A 24,809-nucleotide genomic window follows, 5' to 3' on the forward strand; every position below is an offset into this window, starting at 1 on the left:
AATGCAGTTTCAACTCATAAAGAACACATTACCTACACTGTAATCATTTCCACTGAAGTAGAGGTGTTATTGACTTCTTTGACATTTCCTTCCTGAGTATTTCTGTAGGACTCCAAGTTATATGGAGCAATTATTACTAATTTTGTGTTCCTCTTAGTGTGCATGTTTTACCTACAAATTTTATATCATTTTATGATGCTGCTGCTGCTGCTAAGTCACCTCAGTCATGTCCAACTCTGTGTGATCCCATAGACGACAGCCCACCAGGCTCCCCTGTCCCTGGGATTCTCCAGGCAAGAACACTGGAGTGGGTTGCCATTGCTTTCTCCAATGCATGAAAGTGAAAAGTGAAAGTGAAGTCACTCAGTCGTGTCCGACTCTTAGTGACCCCATGGACTGCAGCCCACCAGGCTCCTCGGTCCATGGAATTTTCCAGGCAAGAGTACTGGAGTGGTGTGCCATTGCTTTCTCTGATCATTTTATCATAGTATAATATTAAAAATAATTATAACCTACTTAGATAAACAGAAATCCAGGACTGGCATTAATCACAAAGGTTATCTACATTTTTCCTTTGGCAGAAGAAAAGGAGAATGAGTGATAAAATAATTTGAGAAATTGATGACCTTAGGGAGAAAGGGATGGTTGGTATGCAATATTCATTTGTGAACATGACTGACTTTGGAATGAGAAAAGCCTGAGTTCAGGTCTCAGGTATTTGTGCAACCTAGGACAAACAGCCTCTTTTGTGGTTCCTTAGCTTCTTGTCTCGGAGAAGACAATGGCACCCCACTCCAGTACTTTTGCCTGGAAAATCCCATGGATGGAGGAGCCTGGTAGGCTGCAGTCCATGGGGTCGCTTATAGTCAGACAGGACTGAGCGACTTCACTTTCACTTTTCACTTTCATGCATTGGAGAAGGAATTGGCAACCCACTCCAGTGTTCTTGCCTGGAGAATCCCAGGGATGGAGGAGCCTGGTGGGCTGCCATCTGTGGGGTCGCACAGAGTCAGACATGACGACTTAGCAGCAGCAGCAGCAGCAGCTTCTTGTCTCACAGAGTTGCAAAGGATTTAGGATAATGCTTTGCACTGAGGGCACTCTTTAACTGATACCTATAGGAATACATTATTTGAATTAGTTACAGCTAATAGAAGAGAGATTGTATTAGATAATTTCCATTTGCCTCTTTGATACCCTCAGATGTCATCGTTTTCCGAGTCACTATGACAGGATATCTTGTAACAACCATAACTTCTTTGTTTGATGACATCCCAAGTCATTCGTCCACCCATTTTAAAAATACTTAACAAGGAATTACTATGTGCCAGGCATTTTCTAGATACTGTGGATATGTAAAGATAAACATATTGGAACTTCATGCCATTTAACTCTTTTCTGCCTCTTAAGAGGTGGAATTTTATAGAATGATGCAGGAGGTTTTCTTGACTTTTGGTTTCTAGCTGGGTTGGCCAGCAAGCCTTCTCATCAGTTTATCATGGACAGCTGGGGGGTGAAATTTTTTATTCTGTTAGCATTCTCCCTACTGAACACCAGGTTAGCTGCATGTAGACAGCTGCTCTCTCTTGTTATTCCTACATAGCTATGTATGGCAACAAGTATCCACTATGCTTAATCATTCTGCATTGATTTTCATTAACGGCACCCACACTTTCTATGGTACCTTACATTACCCTCTGGTATGTACAGTCTTACAGGCAATGAGAACATACTTGCTGTAGGTACACTGGGAACCAAGGCCTAGAGGGCCAGAAGAACTAAAACTGTAATTGAGGACATCTACTTTGTTACGTTCTCATAGCTACCTACATACACAGAGCTATAAGCTGAATGGGAAATTCTAGGGACAGAAGCATGCTTTATTTACTTTATATACCCACAGTGCTTTGTACCTCTAAATTTATGTGCTAAAATCTGCTGTGTTAACCCATGCATCTCACAGTTAGCTTGCTAGTCTCCCTTTGTAATAGCCTTAAACACAATTTTCATAGTCACTCAAACAGGATGTTTTAGAGTAGATTTTAGTAAATTTACCAGTTCTATTGCAGTCATTTGGGCTTCCTGGATAGCTCAGTTGGTAAAGAATCCACCTGCAATGCAGGAGACCCTGGTTCGATTCCTGGGTCAGGAAGATCCACTGGAGAAGGGATAGGCTACCCACTCCAGTATTCTTGGGCTTCCCTTGTGGCTCAGCTGATAAAGAATCTGCCTGCAATGTGGGAGACTTGGGTTTAATCCCTGGCTTGGGAAGATTACTGGAGAATAGAAAGGCTACCCATTCCAGTATTCTGGCCTGGAGAACTCCATGCACAAAGAGTCAGACACAAATAAGCGACTTTCACTTTCATATATTGTAGTCATTTATCCACTAATTTTTAAAATACTTAGTGAAAAATTCCTATATACCAGGTAATTTTCTAGGTCCTTGGACGCAGATAAGAACAAAACAGGGGCACTAGATCCTAGAAGAATAAGTAACCAGTAATTAAATGCAGAAACAAGAGAGTTTTACATTGCTATCAGTTCAGTTCAGTTCAATCGCTCAGTTTTGTCCAACTCTTTGCAACCCCATGGACTGCAGCAGGCCAGGCCTCCCTACATTGCTATACTACTAAGAATTAAAAAAAAAAAAAAAAGTGATGTAGAAGACAATTGTGATAATTGCCATAAAGAATTTTAAGTTGATATGATAGAAAATAAAATGATGGGGGTGGAGTGGCTACTTTAGGTAGAATCATCAGGGATGGTGACACTAAAGAGATGACATTTGGCTACTAAAGGATGAACAAGAGCCTTCAGTGCAGCAAAGCTAAAAAAAAAAAAAAAAAAAGTTGCATTTCAACCAGAAAGAAAAATGCAAAGTTGCAAAGTACGAAAAGTAGGAAAGGCTTGGAATATTCCAGAGCATTTGAAAAACAGCTATGGATAAAGTATAACAATTTGTAATATTATACGGGCCAGATCACGGTGGACTTTTCACTTCATAGTTAGGAAATAGAACTTAATTGTTAGTATTGTGTCGAGTCCTTGATATATTTACAATGGAGAATTATATTATTTAAATTAAGTTTTTAAAAAATACTCACTGGCTGTTTAGGGGAGGTGAGCTGGGATGGAGCAATAGTGGAATCAGGAAAAACAGCAAGGAAACTAGGTGGTTTTGTTGGAGATGGAAAGTGGTAGAGAGAAAAATATCACAGGATATCATTTATATGAAGAATCAAAAGAAATGATACAACTAAACTTATTTACAAAACAGAAACAGACTCACAGTGTTGGATAATGAATTTATGATTACCACAGGGGAAAAAGTGGGAGGGGAGGAATATATTGGTATTTAGGGGTTGACATGTGCACACTGCTATACTTAAAATAAATAACCAAAAAGAATCTTTATGTATCACTTTAAAAAACCATTGTTCAGCTGCTAAGTCATGTTTGATTCTTTGTGACTCCAAGGATCCCAGTTTCCCTGTCCTTCACTATCTCCCAGAATTTGCTTAACTCATGTCCATTGAGTCTACGATGCCATCCAACCATTGCATCCTCTGCCGTCCCCTTCTCCTCCTGTCTTCAGTCTTTCCCAGCTTCAGGGTGTTTTCCAATGAGTCAGTTCTTCGCATCAGGTGGCCAAAGTATTGGAGTTTCAGCTTCACCATCAGTCCGTCCAATGAATATTCAGGACTGATTTCCCTTAGGATTGACTGGTTTGATCTCCTTGCAGTCCAAGGGACTCTCAAGAATTTTCTCCAACACCACAGTTCAAAAGCATCAATTCCTCAGCTGTCAGCTTTCTTTATGGTCCAACTCTCACACCCATACACAACTACTAGAAAAACCATAAGGATGTATCATGGGATTAACTGGCTTTCCTGGTAGCTTAGGTAGTGAAGAATCCACCTACAATGCAGGAGACTCGGGTTTGATTCCTGGGTTGGGAAGATTCCCTGGAGAAGGGAATGGCAACCTACTCCAGTATTTTTTCCTGGAGAATCCCATGGACAGAGGAGCCTGGAGGGCTACAGTCTGTGGGGTCGCAAAGAGTTAGACATGACTTAGCAACTAACACTTTTCTTGGTCATGTCTGTAATGACTCCTGTGATTCCCTGGAGGATCAGAGGATAATCTGATCCCTGCAATGCGGGAGACCTGGGTTCAATCCCTGGGTCAGGAAGATCCCCTGGCGAAGGAAATGGCAACTCACTCTGGTACTCTTGCCTGGAAAATCCCACAGACGGAGAAGTCTGGGAGGCTACAGCCCATGGCGCTGCAAAGTGTCCAACAGGACTGAGAGACTTCACTTTCACTTTCACTTTCCTGTGATTCACCTTTTGTAATCATGAGAGCGTTGGTGATATTAACAGAGAGAAACTGGGTGTTGCCTAATTCTATTTCTGAAATCTTTCAAACATGCACCCCATGCACCATAAGCTGTTTCTTAGCAATCTCCTTAATTCAAGTGAGCTCTTCAAAGGCTTTAACAACACTTTCCCAAATACTCTTAAGCAACATATTCAAGACAATTAAAAGTAGAGTTCTAGAAGTTCCTCTTCCCATCACCACACCCCTCAAAAAGAAAAAGAAAAAAACCTGCAAAGAATGCCTCTTGACCAATAAGATTACTCCTAGAACTGACAGTCATGTTTTCTGAAACCTAAATCTCTTCTAGTCTTGTAATTCAACAACTTTTCCTTTTCTTTTCTTCATGCACAGCATGTAAGAGCTTGGTGTTCTTCATATTCCCCATGTACCTTCCTGTATCCATTCTTCTCTGCCTTTTTACTCTGAATAGAGTGTATATTCCATCACAATGTAATCAATCCTTCTTATCATCTAGGGCCCAATGCAAATTCTATTTTTCTATCTATATCTCCTTTCCTTTATAAATGAAGAAATATCCCTCTCCTCCAAACATCCATAATACTTTATTTATTCCATTTCATACCCCTTCAATCTTCCTGCTTTATATTATCACTTGACATGATTATGGGATATTTATTATTTTATAATATATGTTTCTTATTATAATTCTGGTTAAGATACCTTTAAAAAGTGAAAGTGTTACTTTCAGTCAAGTCTGACTCTGCAACCCCATCGACTGTAGCCCACCAGGCTCCTCTGTCCATGGGATTATCCAGGCAAGAATACTGGAATGGTTTACCATGCCCTCCTCCAGGGGATCTTCCCAACCCAGGGCTTGAACCCAGGTCTCCCTCGTTGCAGGCAGAATCTTTACCATCTATCTGAGCCACTAGGGAAGCCCATCTCAGAGCACATATTCATATTACTCCCTCAAAAAACATTAAATTGCTAAATGAACAAATGATTAGAAAATATTTAACAAATTTAAATGTCCGTTAAATTGAAAGAAATTAACAGTGATGGGTCAAATTGATTCCCAAGATACACTGAATCAATCAGTGTTAGCCAGTGTTACTATATTTTTAGCAATTTAAACAAAATTGGATATATTCATCTACCTACTTCCTGCAGATGACGGTCTCAACATTTCCATGAATTTGTAAAGAGTTCTGGTTAATACATCTACTTTTGATTCTGAGTTCCTGCTCTTGCCAAGAAACCAACTCCTTCTGCCCCCAGCCCTTTTTATTTCTGTCTTTTTTCTTATGTTTCAGAAGTTAAGATGTGGAACTCAATTCTATTTCCATGATTAAAAGTAAACACTTCAACAAGCACAAGAACAAAACACTAAAACTGGACGAATATGTATGTAAAGCATCATTTGGTTAAAGAAGAATTTCTTTATCTAGGCTGCTGGTTTCCTTATCCACCTCTGAGTTCTTCCCAGTTTCCTGCAACCCTGTGCCCAGGACCCAGCACCCCCTCACATATGAGTCTCTTGCTGCTTTCATTCCCCATCAAAGAAAACAAAATTTAGACTCCCTCATTGTATATGCATACTGGATCAGTTCTCCATCCCCAGTTTAGCCCCAGACCTCATTCACATTTTAATTCCAATCAATTGTGTTTTGAAGAAATTAAGAAATGAGGGGGAATTTTTGTTATATTTCTTTGTATATTTACCTGATTCAGTATTCACTATTCAAATAGATCTAATTTTTCTTGTAATACCATTTCCCATCGTAAGACAGCTTTACTGGTGACAAATTCTGGAAGTTGTTTTGTTTTGTTTTGTTTTAATATGAAAGATATTTTATTCTACTTTTATTTTTAAAAGATTTTCATTGAGCATAAGATTCTAGATTAATTCATTTAATTTTTTTGCCCTTTAAAATGTCTCCATTGTATATATGTACCACAGCTTTCTTTTTTTTTTTCTTTTTTTTTTCCTTTGTTCTTATTTTTGTACCACAGCTTTTTTTTTTTAATTTTATTTTATTTTTAAACTTTACATAATTGTATTAGTTTTGCCAAATATCAAAATGAATCCATCACAGGTATACATGTGCTCCCCATCCTGAACCCTCCTCCCTCCTCCCTCCCCATACCATCCCTCTGGGTCGTCCCAGTGCACTAGCCCCAAGCATCCAGTATCGTGCATTGAACCTGGACTGGCATCTCGTTTCATACATGATATTTTACATGTTTCAGTGCCATTCTCCCAAATCTTCCCACCCTCTCCCTCTCCCACAGAGTCCATAAGACTGTTCCATACACACAGCTTTTTTTATCCATTCATCTGCTGATGGACATCTAGGTTGCTTCCATGTCCTGGCTATTATAAACAGTGCTGCGATGAACATTGGGGTACACGTGTCTCTTTCAATTCTGGTTTCCTCAGTGTGTATGCCCAGCAGTGGGATTGCTGGGTCATAAAGCAGTTCTATTTCCAGTTTTTTAAGGAATCTCCACACTGTTCTCCATAGTGGCTGTACTAGTTTGCATTCCCACCAACAGTGTAAGAGGGTTCTCTTTTCTCCACACCCTCTCCAGCATTTATTGCTTGTAGACTTTTGGATTGCAGCCACTCTGACTGGCGTGAAATGGTACCTCATAGTGGTTTTGATTTGTATTTCTCTGATAATGAGTGATGTTGAGCATCTTTTCATGTGTTTGTTAGCCAACAATGGAGTATTACTCAGACATTAAAAAGAATACATTTGAATCAGTTCTAATGAGATGGATGAAACTGGAGCCTATTATACAGAGTGAAGTAAGGCAGAAAGAAAAACACCAATACAGTATACCAATGCATATATATGGAATTTAGAAAGATGGTAACAATAACCCTGTATACGAGACAGCAAAAGAGACACTGATGTATAGAACAGTCTTTTGGACTCTGTGGGAGAGGGAGAGGGTGGGATGATTTGGGAGAATGGCATTGAAACATGTATAATATCATATATGAAATGAGTCACCAGTCCAGGTTCGATGCACAATACTGTATGCCTGGGGCTGGTGCACTGGGACGACCCAGAGGGATGGTACGGGGAGGGAGGAGAGAGGAGGGTTCAGGATGGGGAATACGTGTATACCTGTGGTGGATTCATGCTGATATATGGCAAAACCAATACAATATCGTAAAGTTAAAAAATAAAATTAAATTACATTAAAAAAATGTCATTCATTACTTTGTTGCTTATATTTTTCTGAAAAGAAGTCAAAAACCTTTCAATTTGTCACCATCCTATGTACAATCATTCTCCTCTAGTTGTCTTCAAATTTTTTAAAAATCTTTGTTTCAAAAATTTTATTGTCATGTGCTTAGTTGTGGGTATCATATATTTCTGATGTGGAAATCATTATTCTTTTGCAATCTGTATCAAAAAATTCCAAGTATGTTTTGTGTTCCCATTTCACTTCTCTGCTTTAAGCCTCAGATTGTATTTGTTAGACTGTGGATATTGTTCAACATGACACTGAAGCTCTATTCATGTCTGTTAAGGTATTTTTTAATATTTTGTGCTTTGGTTTACATATTACCTATTGACCTTTCTCCAGGATTACTGATATTTTCTTACTGGTTCTCCTGATTATGATTCATGTTTACCTGAATCTTCAGATCTAGGAATATCTTCTTGCTTGCTGGATAGTATAGTTGCTATGTTTTGAGAATTTAAATTTTGCTGTTTTTACTAGTAATTATAAAATTTTATTTCTGGAAAGCAGTAAATCCTTGGTTTTTAAGCTTTGACTGGATGGGTCTTTAGTAACTCATACTCTCAGAAATAGCCCTGTCCCCTAGAAGTGGGTTTCCTGAGGTTGTAATGGAATTTTTGGACCTTTCTTCCTATGTTCTCCATTCTGGTAGGCCAGAAATCTAATATCTTCCAATAATACATGACCACCAGAATCCCCATTACACTCAGAGTTCCCAAGCACTTCCTTCGATAATTAGAAGAATCTTGTATTGGGTATGTGAAGCTTAGTATTTGGCCAAAGACTCAAAGAACCCTCTGTAAAAACTTATGTGGCTAATTTTCTATGTAGATCTCTGTTAGCCACTCATAAATTCCATCAACTTCAGCTGCTGGGAACTCCAGCCTGTTTCCTCCACCCAGCAAGACCACTACTAAGCTTTAATACTCTACTGTGGTTTCAAATGTGCCCCCATGCAAACAGCCTGGATAAATGTAGAGGTCACTTTGTTTCCCTTTTGAAAGGACCACAGTCCTATGTTGTCCAACGGTGTCCAATGCCAAAAAAATTTTTTTTCCAATTTTATAAATGATTGCAACAGAGTTACATTGTATATCCAACATGATAAGAACTAGAAAACTCAAATTCATGCTTTGAAAACATCTGAAATAAGTCCTTATTTATCCATAAAAAGAGAGAAAATTTTGAATGTGAAAAGATCATGTTCATTGTAATGAGCATTTTCACATTCAAAGTTTAGGCTCTTTTTGTACAAATGAAACAATTATAATTTATTCATTCAGTGAAATAATACTTTTAAGAAACTTTCAAGATATATTTCTAATACAAATACATTTTGTTACAATTTAATGATATCCTTCTTACTTTAACTTGTGGTAATTTTGTGCTAATAGATAGTACAATATAAGTGTCATATTGATCAACACTGTCATGGGTCTTAATACACATATAGTTATGTTTTAGAATTTTCTTATTGATTCTTTGAGGGCCAGAGGGAAATTTTAAATCGGTTATAATATCTCTTACTATTTGGGTACAATCAAGGCTTTTTTGCTATTGAATAATATTGACATATATTTTCTAGAGCAAGTTTCCTTGCTTTGATTTTTCCCCTCATATACATTTCAGGTTGATGCTGTATAAAGATAAAGAATAAAGGAAAAGAAAACTAGTCTAAGAAAGGTAAAACAGTTATTTGATAAACATAATACCAAAGGTAAATTTTAAATTTAATTCTAATATGGTCAGGCATTTGTATAACATTGTATACAAATATTGCATTGGGCCAGTAGGTGCTTTGGGCTTTTCTTTAAGATCTTATGGGATAACTTGAGAGGGGCGGTCCTAAGATGGCAGAGAAATAGGATGGGGAGACCACTTTCTCCCCCACAAATTCATCAAAAGATCATTTGAATGCTGAGCAAATTCCACACAACAACTTCTGAACACTGGCAGAGAACACCAGGCACAATTTAAAAGATAAAAAGAAAGACAAAAGAGTTAGGGATGGAGAAACATACCAGGGAGGGAGTTGTAAAAGAGGAGAAGTTTCCAAACACCAGGAAACCCTCTTAGCGGCATGTCTGTGGGGAGTTTTGGAATCTCAGAGGGCAACATCAGTTCAGTTCAGTTCAGTCACTCAGTCGTGTCTGACTTTTTGCGACCCCATGAAATGCAGCACGCCAGGCCTCCCTGTCCATCACCAACCACCGGAGTTCACTCAGACTCATGTCCATCGAGTCAGTGATGCCATCCAGCCATCTCATCCTCTGTCGTCCCCTTCTTCTCCTGGCCCCAATACCTCCCAACATCAAAGTCTTTCCCAATGAGTCAACTCTTCGCATGAGGTGGCCAAAGTACTGGAGTTTCAGCTTTAGCATCATTCCTTCCAAAGACATCCCAGGGCTGATCTCCTTCAGAATGGACTGGTTGGATCTCCTTGCAGTCCAAGGGACTCTCAAGAGTCTTCTCCAACACCACAGTTCAGGTAGCTGCATTGCATAAGTGATAAATCACCCAGTAAAAATGCAGTTTCAACCCATAAAAAACACATTACCTACACTCTAATCGTTTCCACTGAAGGCTTTCCAAAAAGCCTTTCTTTGGGACTGGAATGAAAACTGACTTTTTCCAGTCCTGTGGCCACTGCTGAGTTTTCCAAATTTGCTGGTATATTGAGTGCAGCATTTTCACAGCATCATCTTTCAGGATCTGAAATAGCTCAACTGGAATTCCATCACCTCCACTAGCTTTGTTCATAGTGATGCTTTCTAAGGCCCACTTGACTTCACATTCCAGGATGTCTGGCTCTAGGTGAGTGATTACACCATCGTGATTATCTGGGTCGTGAAGATCTTTTTTGTACAGTTCTTCTGTGTATTCTTGCCACCTCTTCTTAATATCTTATGCTTCTGTTAGATCCATACCATTTCTGTCCTTTATCGAGCCCATCTTTGCATGACATGTTCCCTTGGTATCTCTAATTTTCTTGAAGAGATCTCTAGTCTATCCCATTCTGTTGTTTTCCTCTATTTCTTTGCATTGATTGCTGAGGAAGGCTTTCTTATTTCTTCTTGCTATTCTTTGGAACTCTTCATTCAGATGCTTATATCTTTCTTTTCTCCTTTGTTTTCCACTTCTTTTCTTTTCACAGCTAATTGTAAGGCCTCCCCAGACAGCCATTTTGCTTTTTTGCATTTCTTTTCCATGGGGATGGTGTTGATCCCTGTCTCCTGTACAATGTCACGAACCTCCGTCCATAGTTCATCAGGCCCTCTATCTCTGAGATCTAAACCCTTAAATCTATTTCTCACTTCCACTGTATAATCATAAGGGATTTGATTTCAGTCATGCCTGAATGGCCTAGTGGTTTTCCCTACTTCAATTTAAGTCTGAATTTGCTAATAAGGAGTTCATGATCTGAGCCATAGTCAGCTCCTGGTCTTGTTTTTGTTGACTGTATAGAGCTTCTCCATCTTTGGCTGCAAAGAATATAATCAATCTGATTTCGGTGCTGACCATCTGGTGATGTCCATGTGTAGAGTCTTCTCTTTTGTTGTTGGAAGAGGGTGTTTGCTATGACCAGTGCATTTTCTTGGCAAAACTCTATTAGTCTTTGCCCTGCTTCATTCTGTATTCCAAGGCCAAATTTGCCTGTTACTCCAGGTGTTTCTTGACTTCCTACTTTTGCATTCCAGTCCCCTATAATGAAAAGGACATCTTTTTTGGGGTGTTAGTTCTAAAAGGTCTTGTAGGTCTTCATAGAACCATTCAACTTCAGCTTCAGCTTTACTGGTTGGGGCATAGACTTGGATTACTGTGATATTGAATGGTTTGCCTTGGAAACAAACAGAGAATATTCTGTCGTTTTTGAGATTGCATCCAAGTAGTGCATTTCAGACTCTTCTGTTGACCATGATGGCCACTCCATTTCTTCTGAGGGATTCCTGCCCACAGTAGTAGATATAATGGTCATGTGAGTTAAATTCACCCATTCCAGTACATTTTAGCTGATTCCTAGAATGTTGACATTCACTCTTGCCATCTCTTGTTTGACCACTTCCAATTTGCTTTGATTCATGGACCTAACATTCCCGGTTCCTATACAATATTGCTCTTACAGCATCAGACCTTGCTTCTATCACCAGTCACATCCACAGCTGGGTATTGTTTTTGCTTTGGCTCCATCCCTTCATTCTTTCTGGAGTTATTTCTCTACTGATCTCTAGTAGCATATTGGGCACCTACCGACCTGGGGAGTTCCTCTTTCAGTATCCTATAATTTTGCCTTTTCATACTGTTCATGGGGTTCTCAAGGCAAGAATACTGAAGTGGTTTGCCATTCCCTTCTCCAGTGGACCACATTCTACCCAAGTCCGAGGTCACGGGCGGTGGCCGGGAGGAGCTACCCCATGCCCCCATGCCCAAGGCCAGGGGCGGCAGCCAGGAGGAACTACCCCACACCTGAGGCCAGGGGCAGCAGCCGGGAGGACCAACCCCACATCCAAAGAGCAGTGGCTGTGCGGGCACAGGAGGGCCTAGAGGAGCTATCCCACACTGAAGGTCAGGAAGGGCAGCAGTGAGGAGGTACCCTTCGTCCAAGGTAAGGAGCAGCGGCTGTGCTTTGCTGGAGCAGCCATGAAGAGATACCCCACGTCCAGGGTAAGAGAAACCCAAGTAAGATGGTAGGTGTTGCAAGAGGGCATCAGAGGGCAGACACACTGAAACCATACTCACAGAAAACTAGTCAATCTAACCACACTAGGACCACAGCCTTGTCTAACTCAGTGAAACTAAGCCATGCCCATGGGGCCACCCAAGACGGGCGGGTCATGGTGGAGAGATCTGACAGTGTGGTCCACTGGAGAAGAGTGCAACATAACCAGGAGGAAAAATAAATAAATAAATAAACAAACCCCACAGATTACGTGCTTAATGACAACTCCCAGTAGAGAAGTAGCCCAGATGCTCACAAGCCGGGCTGAACAGGGAGGCCTGGGCTGCATTGCTTAGGGTAGGGACCAGGCCTGAATGCCCTGAGGGCAATCTGAGGGAGCTAACCTGAGATAGCAACCCAGATTGTGGGATAGCCAGAGAGAGAGAAAAAAGAGAGGGAGAGAGAGAACTTTCCCATGAAAAGCTCTAACCTAAGACACTGCCAGGCCTGCTCACAAAACAAAGGACTGAGTGAAAACCAGAGAGCTAGAAGCTGCAGATTGGCCCATCCCCCACCAGAGGCAGAGAGGCAGGCGGGCAACAAAGAAAGAGGCAGAGCTGGAAAGGGACAATCTTGGCCCTTTCACTCACTCACACACACATTCTCTCACTCACACATTTATATATATGAACACACAGAATCATACAAATCAGTAGAGGTGCAACCAATATAACCATCTCAATATAAATCCTTCATTTCTGCCTTTGTATCAGAAATGAAACTTGACTAGAAACAGATGAGAAAATTCAGATTTAAAAATAGTGAGACAAAACAATAAATAATAAATGCAAAGGTTAAAAATATGAAATCAGTTTCAGTCAGTTCAGTCACCCAGTCGTGTCCAACTCTTTGCAACCCCATGAATTGCAGCACGCCAGGCCTCCCTGTCCATCAACAACTCCCGGAGTTCACTCAAACTCATGTCCATCAAGTCAGTGATGCCATCCAGCCATCTCATCCTCTGTCGTCCCCTCTCCTCCTGCCCCCAATCCCTCCCAGCATCAGGGTCTTTTCCAGTTAGTCAACTCTTCGCATGAGGTGGCCAAAATACTGGAGTTCCAGTTTTAGCATCAGTCCCTCCAACGAACACCCAGGACTGATCTCCTTTAGGATGTACGGATTGGACCTCCTTGTAGTCCAAGGGACTCTCAAGAGTCTTCTCCAACACCACACTTCAAAAGAACCATCAGTTCTTCGGTGCTCAGCTTTCTTCACAGTCCAACTCTCACATCCATACATGACCACTGGAAAAACCATAGCCTTGACTAGATGGACCTTTGTTGGCAAAGTAATGTCTCTGCTTCTGAATATGCTATCTAGGTTGGTCATAAAGTTTAGCAGAGTAAATTTCTGTTTATCCTCTTTTAAAACTCTTATTTTTTTGCTGACTGTTTTCAATGCTCTAAATAAGATCATATTATACATCAATTATATCTCAATAAAGCTGGAATAAAAAGTAATAAGCATTTGAGTTTCTCTTGCTTTTAAAAGTTTGAATAGGAAATCCTTTCCTCAGTAGCACTTAGAAGATCCAGTTCTCTATTTTATTATTTCATAAATTTTAGAACTTAATTATTGCTATAAGAAGTTACAAAAGAAATCACAAGAGAAAGAAATAGGTAATTCAAATATATTTCTGGGAGTAAATCTATTATCACAATCTGGTGAATATCATTATAGTTATTTCTTTATGCACTGTACATAGAGAATGATGTCTATGTTCATGCCTTCATTCCTGTATGTATAGGTGGATGTGTAGTTGCAGAACAAATAGAGTGATAGCTAGATTTATTTATGGTAAAGATTTATATTATGGTAAAAAAAAATATTTATGGTAAGAATCATTAAATAGATCCAAACCATCTTTCCTAGCATGAAAATATTTTGATAGAGTGTTGTTTCCTAGGCAAATTTCTTTGATATTTGCCATATACCCCCACAACTCATGGGCTGGCAAAAGGCAGAGCTTGATTTGTGTGTTGTTGTTGTAAAGTCGCTAAGTCATGTCTGACTCTTTTGAGACCCATGGACTGTAGCCAACCAGGTTTATCTGTCCGTGGGATTTTCTAGGCAAGAATACTGGAGGGGTTGCTATTTCCTTCTCCAGGTGATCTCCTAGACCCAGTGATCTAACATGTGTCTCCTGCATTGTCAGGTGGATTTTTTACCACTGAGGCAGGAAGAAAGCCTTAGTTTGTGTGTAGCTCCTGAAAATTCCAGAGCGATATATATATCTTATTTTCTATAGAACAGTCTAAATTTTGAGGTTAGGCAATGCTATACTCCTTCCTGCTTTTCTGTGCTATTTTTTTTAGAGATTCTTACATATATATACACATATGAATACACATGTGTATTACCAGTTTGTTTCATTCAGTCAGGGCTTATTTCAGTCTCATGAGTTTCTAGCTCATATTCCTAAATTCCTACACATGCCTGAAAAATCACACAATCAGAAGCCATTCATTCTGACACTTTCTCTGGTACCACAAGTATGCAGCTTTGTCTATACTTAGTGTTTTTGTCACAGCAGTCTACTCATAATTCACCCACATCCACCCCAGTCAATTCTGAGGTGGAAAAGCACTGATAAGAATTCTTAGGATCAGTTCCATTCACCTGCTTCTCTCAGTGCTGTTTGGCTGGAGGAGGACAAGTAGTCCTTGACTAAAATCTTTTGTTTCTTTCCTTGATAGCTACATACTCCTCCCATAACAGTTAATTTATTTTTCTCTTGTTTATTTGATACTGGAACATAAATGATATTTTACTTTTAATATTTTTATTTCATTGTGCTGGAAAAGGGAGCTCCTATACTTCTATTTTATTCTGTCTCACCCACTCAAGTCCAAATTTTAATATCATGTTACATTTGCATACATGAAAGTGTGCACACACACACCAATAGAAGATATATGTAGGTTAGATATAAGGTACACCACTTGCTAACTCTTATTTCAGACGTTCATTATGTTAAATTTTCATTTTGTTCCAAAGGAAAAATGCCTACCTAATGATAATATATGCTTCTTTAACATTTTATGAACTTGTGTTTTGCATCATTTCAGCCAGGTGTTGTCAAGTTCATCATAATCTCAGCATGCTTCACAAATTTTAACATTATTTCTGAAGTACTGTAAATTCTTTGCCTAATCCAGATCCTCTACCCCAGCTCTAAGAATAATATATAGCAAACCTTCAAGCATTCATTAACTAAATGTTATTCAGTGAGTTATTTTTTATTTCTACATTTTTTACTTCAAATAAATGCTGGATTCACCAAGTAAACAGAGAACAGTAAAAGTCTATAAAATGTAATATTAAAATTAAATAAAAATCCCATAATGAGTGACAGCTGAAGGATAATAGTGGATTATATTACACTAAGGCTGGCAGTAGTCAAGGAAATCGTATTTCAGCTTTAATATTCAAATGACAAAGCAAGAGCTACATGTGCCTCATACCTATAACTATTTTATACTGACACCATTAATCCACATCAAACATTTTGGCATTATAAAACTCTTTATCAAATGAAATATTACTGTCATTTGATTCAATTGATTTTTTAGTTTTTGTCCTCCTTCTTCATCTTTTTTCACCCAAAATTATATTGGTAAAATACTTGTCTGATGTATGCAATACTGTATTCTTTAAGCCCTTTCATCAAAATACTTGCATTCCTCCAATGTTAAGCATGTAAAACATTAATACATGTTCGGCCACTAGATAACTAGGTTAGGGAGACACTGCCTGTTGAAATCAATGCTTGAATATTTAAAAGTGTCATTGGCATATTAAAAAGTTAGAGTAGGGCTACATTAAAGAATAATAAATGTTTAACTTTGTTCAATTTGGTAGTTACCAAGCTTTTTGGACTAGATGATTTTGCATATTGTAGAACTAATCAGAAATATGTATACTTTGTTGTATTAGAGAAGTGGCCATAGAGGGATTCACTGACGATATCTAAGGTGAGGGGTAAAGAAAAATTAGCTAAGAAAATGCAGGCTGAGCTAAAAACTGTCCTGGTAGTTAAAATGTTTAACCAGCTGTCTGCACAACTTCACTGGCACTGACCACTTGGAGGATACTCATGCTGTAAAACGACCAGGACCTAGAAATGAATCATAGAAATCTTTCTGTCCTGGCATTAACCCTTTTCTTTCCAGGTCATGGGCGTTTTGAAGTCCCAGGGAAGATGTCAAAGTAGCTCAGGCAGCAGAAAGTGGGAAGCCTAGCATCTCAGAAGATGGATGTTTAGCAAGCAGCATAAAAATTTGAATATTCTAACAAAAGTTCCAGTTTGTGGCTGAATTACACTCCTGGATAAGACTGACCTTGCCTAAAGGACAAATCTGAGAAAAGGCACAGAGATCAGAGGAGATATATTGTCTATTTAGTAAATTTTTATTAAATTAAACAACTTGAACTTTTTCATCTTGTAAAAGTTCAATAAGAAATCCCCTTAATAAGGCAGATGTAAAGGATATGACCAGTCAACATATTTGGATTCTGGTGTAACAAAATTGGTTCTGATTTTATCAGGTGTCACACTTTGAGATTCTTTCTTCTCAAATTTGATAGCTAAAGACTAAGCAGATTGCATGTATCTGGGAAGCAAAGTTAGAATTCTTAATTTGGGTTTCTCCATAAGCTAATGCTAAGACAGATTTCCAGAAATAGCAGTTTTAGGGAGACGTGCAGGGAATCTTGCAGGGAATGAGGCAGGGTTACAGGAAAGAGAAGGGAGTAGAAGTGTGTGTTATAAGTCAGTCACCACAATAACAACTCCATCTTAATTCCTCTTAACATCTAACTCAGAATTATGTCTCTCAAGGGATGAGGGCTCCTTGTTATTTATTTATACATCATCTTCTTGGGGTCATTAATTGAGGACTATCTTGGGGGCAAAGAGTAGCGTTAATTCACTGGTATACTTCTTGTCCCCTTGAGTATAGGCAGGTCTTTTTACCAAGGAGCTGGAAGCAAAAAAAAAGTGCTTACATCCTGGTAATGAAAGGTCACAGGCATATGGGTAGCCATGGAAAGCTTCTATTTTTTTAGGGCTATTGGTTGAGTTGGTGTATGGTGCATATGCTGGAAAAGATTGAAGGCAGGAGGAGAAGGGGATGACAGAAGATGAGATGGTTGGATGGCATCATTGACTCAATGGATATGAGTTTGAGTAAGCTCCAGGAGTTGGTGATGGGCAGGGAAGACTGGCGTGCTGCAGTCCATGGGCTCTCAAAGAGTTGGAAATGACTGAATGACTGAACTGAACTGATGGTGCATAACCTGTCTCAGTGGAAGAAACAAACAATGCAGCTTCTTTAATAAAATTACCTAAAAGAAATGTGGTATACTCTAGCAAAGGGGAGTAACCTAAACTCAAAACAAAGAACTCAAGATCATGGCAGGGAAAAGCTTCAGTGTATTTTATAATTAATTCAGAGAGCTCTTCCATACCCATTCTCCTAACCCAGGCTTTGTGCTCTGTACAACATGCCTGAGAATGGGAATAAAAGAAGTCCTTAGTGGTCCCTGCATAGAGTTGAGTCAATGAAGACTCACCACAGAATGGGCATAACATTTGTATGAACGAATGCAGAATGCCAATGTTCAACATCCATGTCACATATCAAAGTTTGTGAGCTATAAAATGTGTTCTTTCCACTTGAATATGATGCTTGAATGAAAATCTGACACCATGGTTCTGGGCTGTTTAATAATTCTAGGTTAGACATCCAAAGTGGTTAATTGATTACCCATTTATCAGGAATTCACTTACTTGAACTAAATTTGAGTTTAAAAATAAAGGTGAAAAATGACATAATCCAGAATCTTGAAATAACATTTAAAACCTACTAAAAGATACCCCATTATAAAAATGCATAAGATTTGGATATGCTTTCCTTGAAATAGGTAACATGATGATTAAAAATCATGTGGCGGATTCATGTTGATGTATGGCAAAACCAATACAATACTGTAAAGTAATTAGCCTCCAATTAAAATAAATAAATTTAAATTTAAAATATCATTAATATGTGGCTTAGTATGTATAGGAATGCAAACTAAAATCACAATAAGGTAACACTATTGAAACAACTAAAGGGTTGCTGCTGCTGCTGCTAAGTCACTTCAGTTGTGTCCGACTCTGTACAACCCCAGAGACAGCAGCCCACCAGGCTCCCCTGTCCCTGGGATTCTCCAGGCAAGAACACTGGAGTGGGTTGCCATTTCCTTCTCCAATGCATGAAAGTGAAAAGTGAAAGTGAAGTCGCTCAGTCGTGTTTGACTCCTAACGACCCCATGGACTGCAGCCTACCAGGCTCCTCTGTCCATGGGATTTTCCAGGCAAGAGTACTGGAGTGGGGTGCCATTGCCTTCTCCAACTAAAGGGATAACACTAAAATTAATGACAATATTACATCTTCTGAGGATGTACAAAACTAGAAACTTCCATGCACTGGGTAACAAGAACATTCTGGATGTGTCTAATAAAAACTTAGCTATAGCTAATTTCCCCAGCATACATTTTTAAAGGGCTAATTCTTTAAGTTCAAAAGTACCCTATTTTGGACAATAAATTATACGGATAAATTATCTTATCTGTTGAATAGAGTGGAAATTGGTACAACTATATTTAAAAAGTTTTGCATTTTCTATTTACACTGGAAATGCATAGCCTATCCTCTCCCTTTCCTCAACCTTTCCTTTATTTTTCTTCTTGGATTTTTTTTTTTTTTTCCCAAAAGCCCTTAAGGGAGACCAAGGAATCTGCTGCAATGACAGGACTCTGGCCAAAAGTGGGGAGTAAGATCCCAAGCAGGGAGAGGAGGAGGGTGCTCTGCTGTCAAGAACTGAAGCCTGAAAGGGTAGGATTTCTATTTGTGGGCTACGCTAGTGTGGAGTGTTGGAATCTGAGTGGGGTGGTGAAGGCATTTGGATGGGCGGAGGGAATTACTGCTGGTAGTCGATTGGTTATAACAGAGAGGTGTAATCATAACATCACTAGGTTATGAAGAATAATTGGAGAAGGGATTTTAAAATGGAAATGGAAAAAAAATAGATAAACCCTAGGAACTAGATTAAAATTGGAGTAAGATCATGGTTTGCAAATCTGGAAATAGTTTAAATGTTCATCAATTGTTGAATGGATAAATAAATTATGTTACAGAATGGAATACTACACTGCAATAAAGATAACTGATCTTTAGCTACATGCAACAATATCACTGAATCTCATGAATATCTTCAAATTATACCAGACACAAAAGAATACATACCTGTGATGCTATTTATGTCATATTAAAATCCTGGCAAAAATAGTGTTTAGGAATGCATATGCTGCTGGCAAAAATATTTCAAAACTTGGAATGAATTAAAATCAAGTTCAGAATAGTGGTTACCTTCAGAGGGATGAGGCAGTGATTGGAGGAACTGACTAGGAGGGCTTGCTGGGTTTCTGAAAATCTCCTAACCTGGGTGAAGGCTCCATGGGTGTTTGCATTATGGTAAATCATTGAATTATACAATCTTGTTTTAGGTACTAGTTTTATATGTATGTTTTAGGTACTAGTTTTATATGTGAGAGTTGGACTATAAAGAAAGCTGAGCACTGAAGAATTGATGCTTTTGAACTGTGGTATTGGAGAAGATTCTTGAGAGTCTCTTGGACTGCAAGGAGATCCAACCAGTCCATCCAAAAGGAAATCAGTCCTGAATATTCATTGGAAGGACTGATGCTAAAGCTGAAACTCCAATACTTTGGCCACATGATAGGAAGAACTGACTCATTTGAAAAGACAAGGATGCTGGGAAAGATTAAAGGTGGGAGGGGAAGGACATGACAGAGAATGAAATGGTTGGATGGCATCACCAACTCAATGGACATGAGTTTGAGTAAGTTCTGGCAGTTGGTCATGGACAGGGAAGCCTGGCGTGCTGCAGTCTGTGGATTTGTATAGAAATGGACATGACTGAGTGACTGAACTGACCGAACTGACTGACTAGCTTCATATAAAGTGTATCTTACAGTCAAAATAAAGGTAATACGACTGTGAAATGGAGTAAATGGCTACATTAAAAAATGTAGACATTTTAGGCTTGACTAAGGTTTTATGGTTTTCATAGATTTTAACCCATTTATATCTCTTTGAGCCCCTTTTTTGGGGGAGGGGGGAGGCAAGAACACTGGAGTGGGTTGCCATTCCCTTCTCCAGGAGATCTTGCCGACCCAGTAATTGAATCCGGGTCTCCCGCACTGTAGGCAGACGCTTTACCATCTGAGCCACCACAAGCTGGAATCAAGATTGCTGGGAGAAATATCAATAACCTCAGATATGAAGATGACAGCATCCTTATGGTAGAAAGTGAAGAGACAGATAAAGGTCCGTCTAGTCAAGGCTATGGTTTTTCCAGTGGTCATGTATGGATGTGAGAGTTGGACTGTGAAGAAAGCTGAGCGCCGAAAAATTGATGCTTTTGAACTGTGGTGTTGGAGAAGACTCTTGAGAGTCCCTTGGACTGCAAGGAGATCCAACCAGTCCATTCTAAGGGAGACCAGTCCTGGGTGTTCATTGGAGGGACTGATGCTGAAACTCCAATACTTTGGCCACCTGATGTGAAGAGTTGACTCATTGGAGAAGACCCTGATGCTGGGAGGGATTGGGGGAAGGAAGAGAAGGGGACAACAGAGGACGAGATGGCTGGATGGCATCACCAACTCAATGGACATGAGTTTGAGTAAACTTTGGGAGTTGGTGATGGACAGGGAGGCCTGGCATGCTGAGATTCATGGGGTCACAAAGAGTCGGGCACGACTGAGCGACTGAACTGAACTGAACCCATTTATGATGTAAATCAATTTTTATAATGAACTTATAGTTAAGATATTATGATTCATGTTGTACAGAAAAAAGAACTCTCAGAAAGATGAAGTAGTCTATGAGTTTTCATCTATGAAGTAATAGAGCAGGATATAAAACTTAGTTGTAAGACTCAAATTCAATATTTCTTTTATTATAACATGATCTCTAGTGTGATACCTGACATATCATGAGAATTCAATGAGAATTGCTGAATTAAAATACAAGATGTGGATGGATTTATTCTTCTGTGCCCCAGCAGTGCTCTGTTTATTCATTAATTTCAGTAACTACAGTGCTCTATTATAAATGAGTATTGATATCTGCCTTCCCTACTGCACTGAATTCTTTGGGGGCAAGGACAGCACACCTTATTCATCTTTCCATTATTGTTGACTAGCATATCTACCATAAAATGTGTCCAATGAATAGTAGCTGGAATCTTTAAGTAATCTACCTAGAAAACCAATGGTGATGTTTATGGAGAAAAAGCAAGAGGAAACATGTGCTTAGTTCATATTGCTTACTTTAAGTGTAAAAGTATATGGGCATGCTACAGAGTATTCCATTCTCCTTAGAAACACTTCTTAGTTAATTCACTGATCAAGACTTGGTATAAAGATTTGAGGTTTAAATTTTATAAAGATGGTAATATTATGCTAGCTATGTGCCAATAAAGTCTCTTTCAATCATTAAAATCTTATCATTGCTTTGTTATTAAATTATATTATTAATTATGTTATTAAATTATGTTATCATTGCTTTGTTATTAAATTATGAAATTAAAATTTCATTTTTCTCATTTGAAACAAAGAGTGAAAGTGAATTTAGAATTAAATATTTAAATAAACCTTTATTGTTGTTGTTGTTGTTTGCAAATGTGTTGAGATTTTTACTTCAGCTTTGTATTGGATGTACCAAAACTTTGTTCAAGTTATCCCATAAGATCTTTTTTACAATTTTTAAAAATTTTATTTATTTTAATTGGAGGCTAATTACAATATTATAGTGGTTTTTGCCATACACTGACATGAATCAGCCATGGGTGTACATGTGTTCCCCATCTTGAACCCCTACATCCCACCTCCCTCCCCATCCTATCCCTCAGGGTCATCCCAGTGCACCAGCCCTGAGCACCTTGTCTCATGCATCGAACCTAGACTGGCAATCCATTTCACATACAATAAAACACATGTTTCAATGCTATTCTCTCAAATCAACCCACTCTCACCTTCTCCCACAAAGTCCAAAAGACTGTTCTATACATCTGTGTCTCTTTTGCTGTCTTGCATATAGGGTCATCATTACCATCTTTCTAAATTCTATATATATATGCATTAGTATACTGTACTGGTGTTTTTCTTTCTGACTTACTTCACTCTATATAATAGACTCCATTTGCATCTACCTCATTAGAACTGATGCAAAGGCATTCTTTTTAATGGCTGAGTATATTCCATTGTATATATGTACCACAGCTTTCTTATCCATTCATCTGCCAATGGACATCTAGGTTGCTTCCATGTCCTGGCTATTGTAAACAGTGCTGCAATGAACATTGGGATGAACACATGTCTCTTTCAGTTCTGATTTCCTCAGTGTGTATACCCAGCAGTGGGATTGCTGGGTCGTATGGCAGTTTTGTTTCCAGTTTTTTAAGGAATCTCCACACTGTTCTCCATAGTGGCTGTACTAGTTTGCATTCCCACCAACAGTGTAAGAGGGTTCCCTTTTCTCCACACCTTCTCCAGCATTTATTGTTTGTAGACTTTTGGATAGAAGCCATTCTGACCCGTGTGAGATGGTACCTCATTGTGGTTTTGATTTGCATTTCTTTGATAATGAGTGATGTTGAGCATCTTTTCATGTTTGTTAGCCATTTGTATGTCTTCTTTGGAGAAATGTCTGTTTAGTTCTTTGGCCCATTTTTTGAAGGGTCGTTTATATTTCTGGAATTGAACTGCAGGAGCTGCTTGTATAATTTTGAGATTAATTCTTTGTCAGTTGCTTCATTTGTTATTATTTTCTCCCATTCTGAGGCTGTCTTTTTACCTTGCTTATAGTTTCCTTCATTGTGCAAAAGCTTTTAAGTTTAATTAGGTCCCATTTGTTTACTTTTGCTTTTATTTCCATTACTCTGGGAGGTGGGTCATAGAGGATCCTGCTGTGATTTATGTCAGAGAGTGGTTTGCCTATGTTTTCCTCTAGGAGTTTTATAGTTTCTGGTCTTACGTTTAGATCGTTAATCCATTTTGAGGTTATTTTTGTGTATGGTGTTAGAAAGCATTCTAGTTTCATTCTTTTACAAGTGGTTGATCAGTTTTCCCAACACCACTTGTTAAAGAGATTGTCTTTTCTCCATTGTATATTCTTGCCTCCTTTGTCAAAGATAAGGTGTCCATAGGTGTGTGGATTTATCTCTGGGCTTTTTATTTTGTTCTATTGATCTATCTTTCCATCTTTGTGCCAGTACCATATTTTCCTGATGACTGTATCTTTGTCATAGCCTAAAGTCAGGCAGGTTGATTCCTCCAGTTCCATTCTTCTTTCTTATATTGCTTTGGTTATTCGAGGTTTTTTTTGTATTTCCATACAAATTGTGAAATTATTTGTTCTAGTTCTCTGAAAAATACCATTGGTAACTTGATAGGGATTGCATTGAATCTATAGATTGCTTTGGGTAGTATACTCATTTTCACTATATAAATTCTTCCAATCTATTAACATGGTATACATGGTATACACAAATACATCTATTTGTATCATCTTTGATTTCTTTCATCAGTGTTTTATAGTTTTCTATATATAGGTCTTTTGTATCTTTAAGTGAAAGTGAAGTCGCTCAGTTGTGTCCTACTATTTGCGACCCCATGGACTGTAGCCTACCAGGCTTCTCCATCCATGGGATTCTCCAGGCAAGAATACTGGAGTGGCTGTACTAGTTTGCATTTCTAATGAGATGGATGAAACTGGAGCCTATTATACAGAGTGAAGTAAGCCAGAAAGAAAAACACCAATACAGTATACTAACGCATATATATGGAATTTAGAAAAATGGTAACAATAACCCTGTGTACGAGACAGCAAAAGAGACACTGATGTATAGAACAGTCTTATGGACTCTGTGGGAGAGGGAGAGGGTGGGAAGATTTGGGAGAATAGCATTGAAGCATGTATAATATCATGTATGAAACGAGTCGCCAGTCCAGGTTTGATGCACGATACTGGATGCTTGGGGCTGGTGCACTGGGACGACCCAGAGGGATGGTATGGGGAGGGAGGAGGGAGGAGGGTTCAGGACGGGGAACACATGTATACCTGTGGCAGATTCATTTCAATATTTGGCAAAACTAACACAATATTGTAAAGTTTAAAAATAAAATTAAAAACAAAAGAAAACTCCAATTAAAAAAAAAAAAAGGAATACTGGAGTGGGTTACCATTTGTATCTTTAGGTAGATTTATTCTCCTTAATTTCTCTTTCTGTTTTCTCATTGTTAGTGTATACGAATGCAAGGAATTTCTGTGTGTTGAATTTATATCCTGCAACTTTACTATATTCATTGATTAGCTCTAGTAATTTTGTGGTAGAGTCTTTAGGGTTTTCTATGTAG

The 24,809-nt window shown here is 38.7% G+C and overlaps 1 long non-coding RNA gene across 1 annotated transcript in view; it reads left to right on the top strand.

The window, feature by feature from the left end:
- Positions 1-21,947, top strand: part of LOC147370591 (uncharacterized) — a 38,865-nt gene extending 16,918 nt beyond the window's left edge. The window contains exons 2-3 of the long non-coding RNA XR_015166143.1: positions 19,084-19,203; positions 20,598-21,947. This is a non-coding gene — a long non-coding RNA (uncharacterized LOC147370591). The remainder of the gene's footprint in view (positions 1-19,083; positions 19,204-20,597) is intronic.
- Positions 21,948-24,809: the final 2,862 nt, after the last annotated feature.

Source organism: Bos grunniens, chromosome 6 (genome assembly GCF_055505025.1).
Source record: "Bos grunniens cultivar Pamir isolate PY7600 chromosome 6, Bosgru_T2T1.0, whole genome shotgun sequence".
Classification (NCBI taxonomy): Eukaryota; Metazoa; Chordata; class Mammalia; order Artiodactyla; family Bovidae; genus Bos; species Bos grunniens.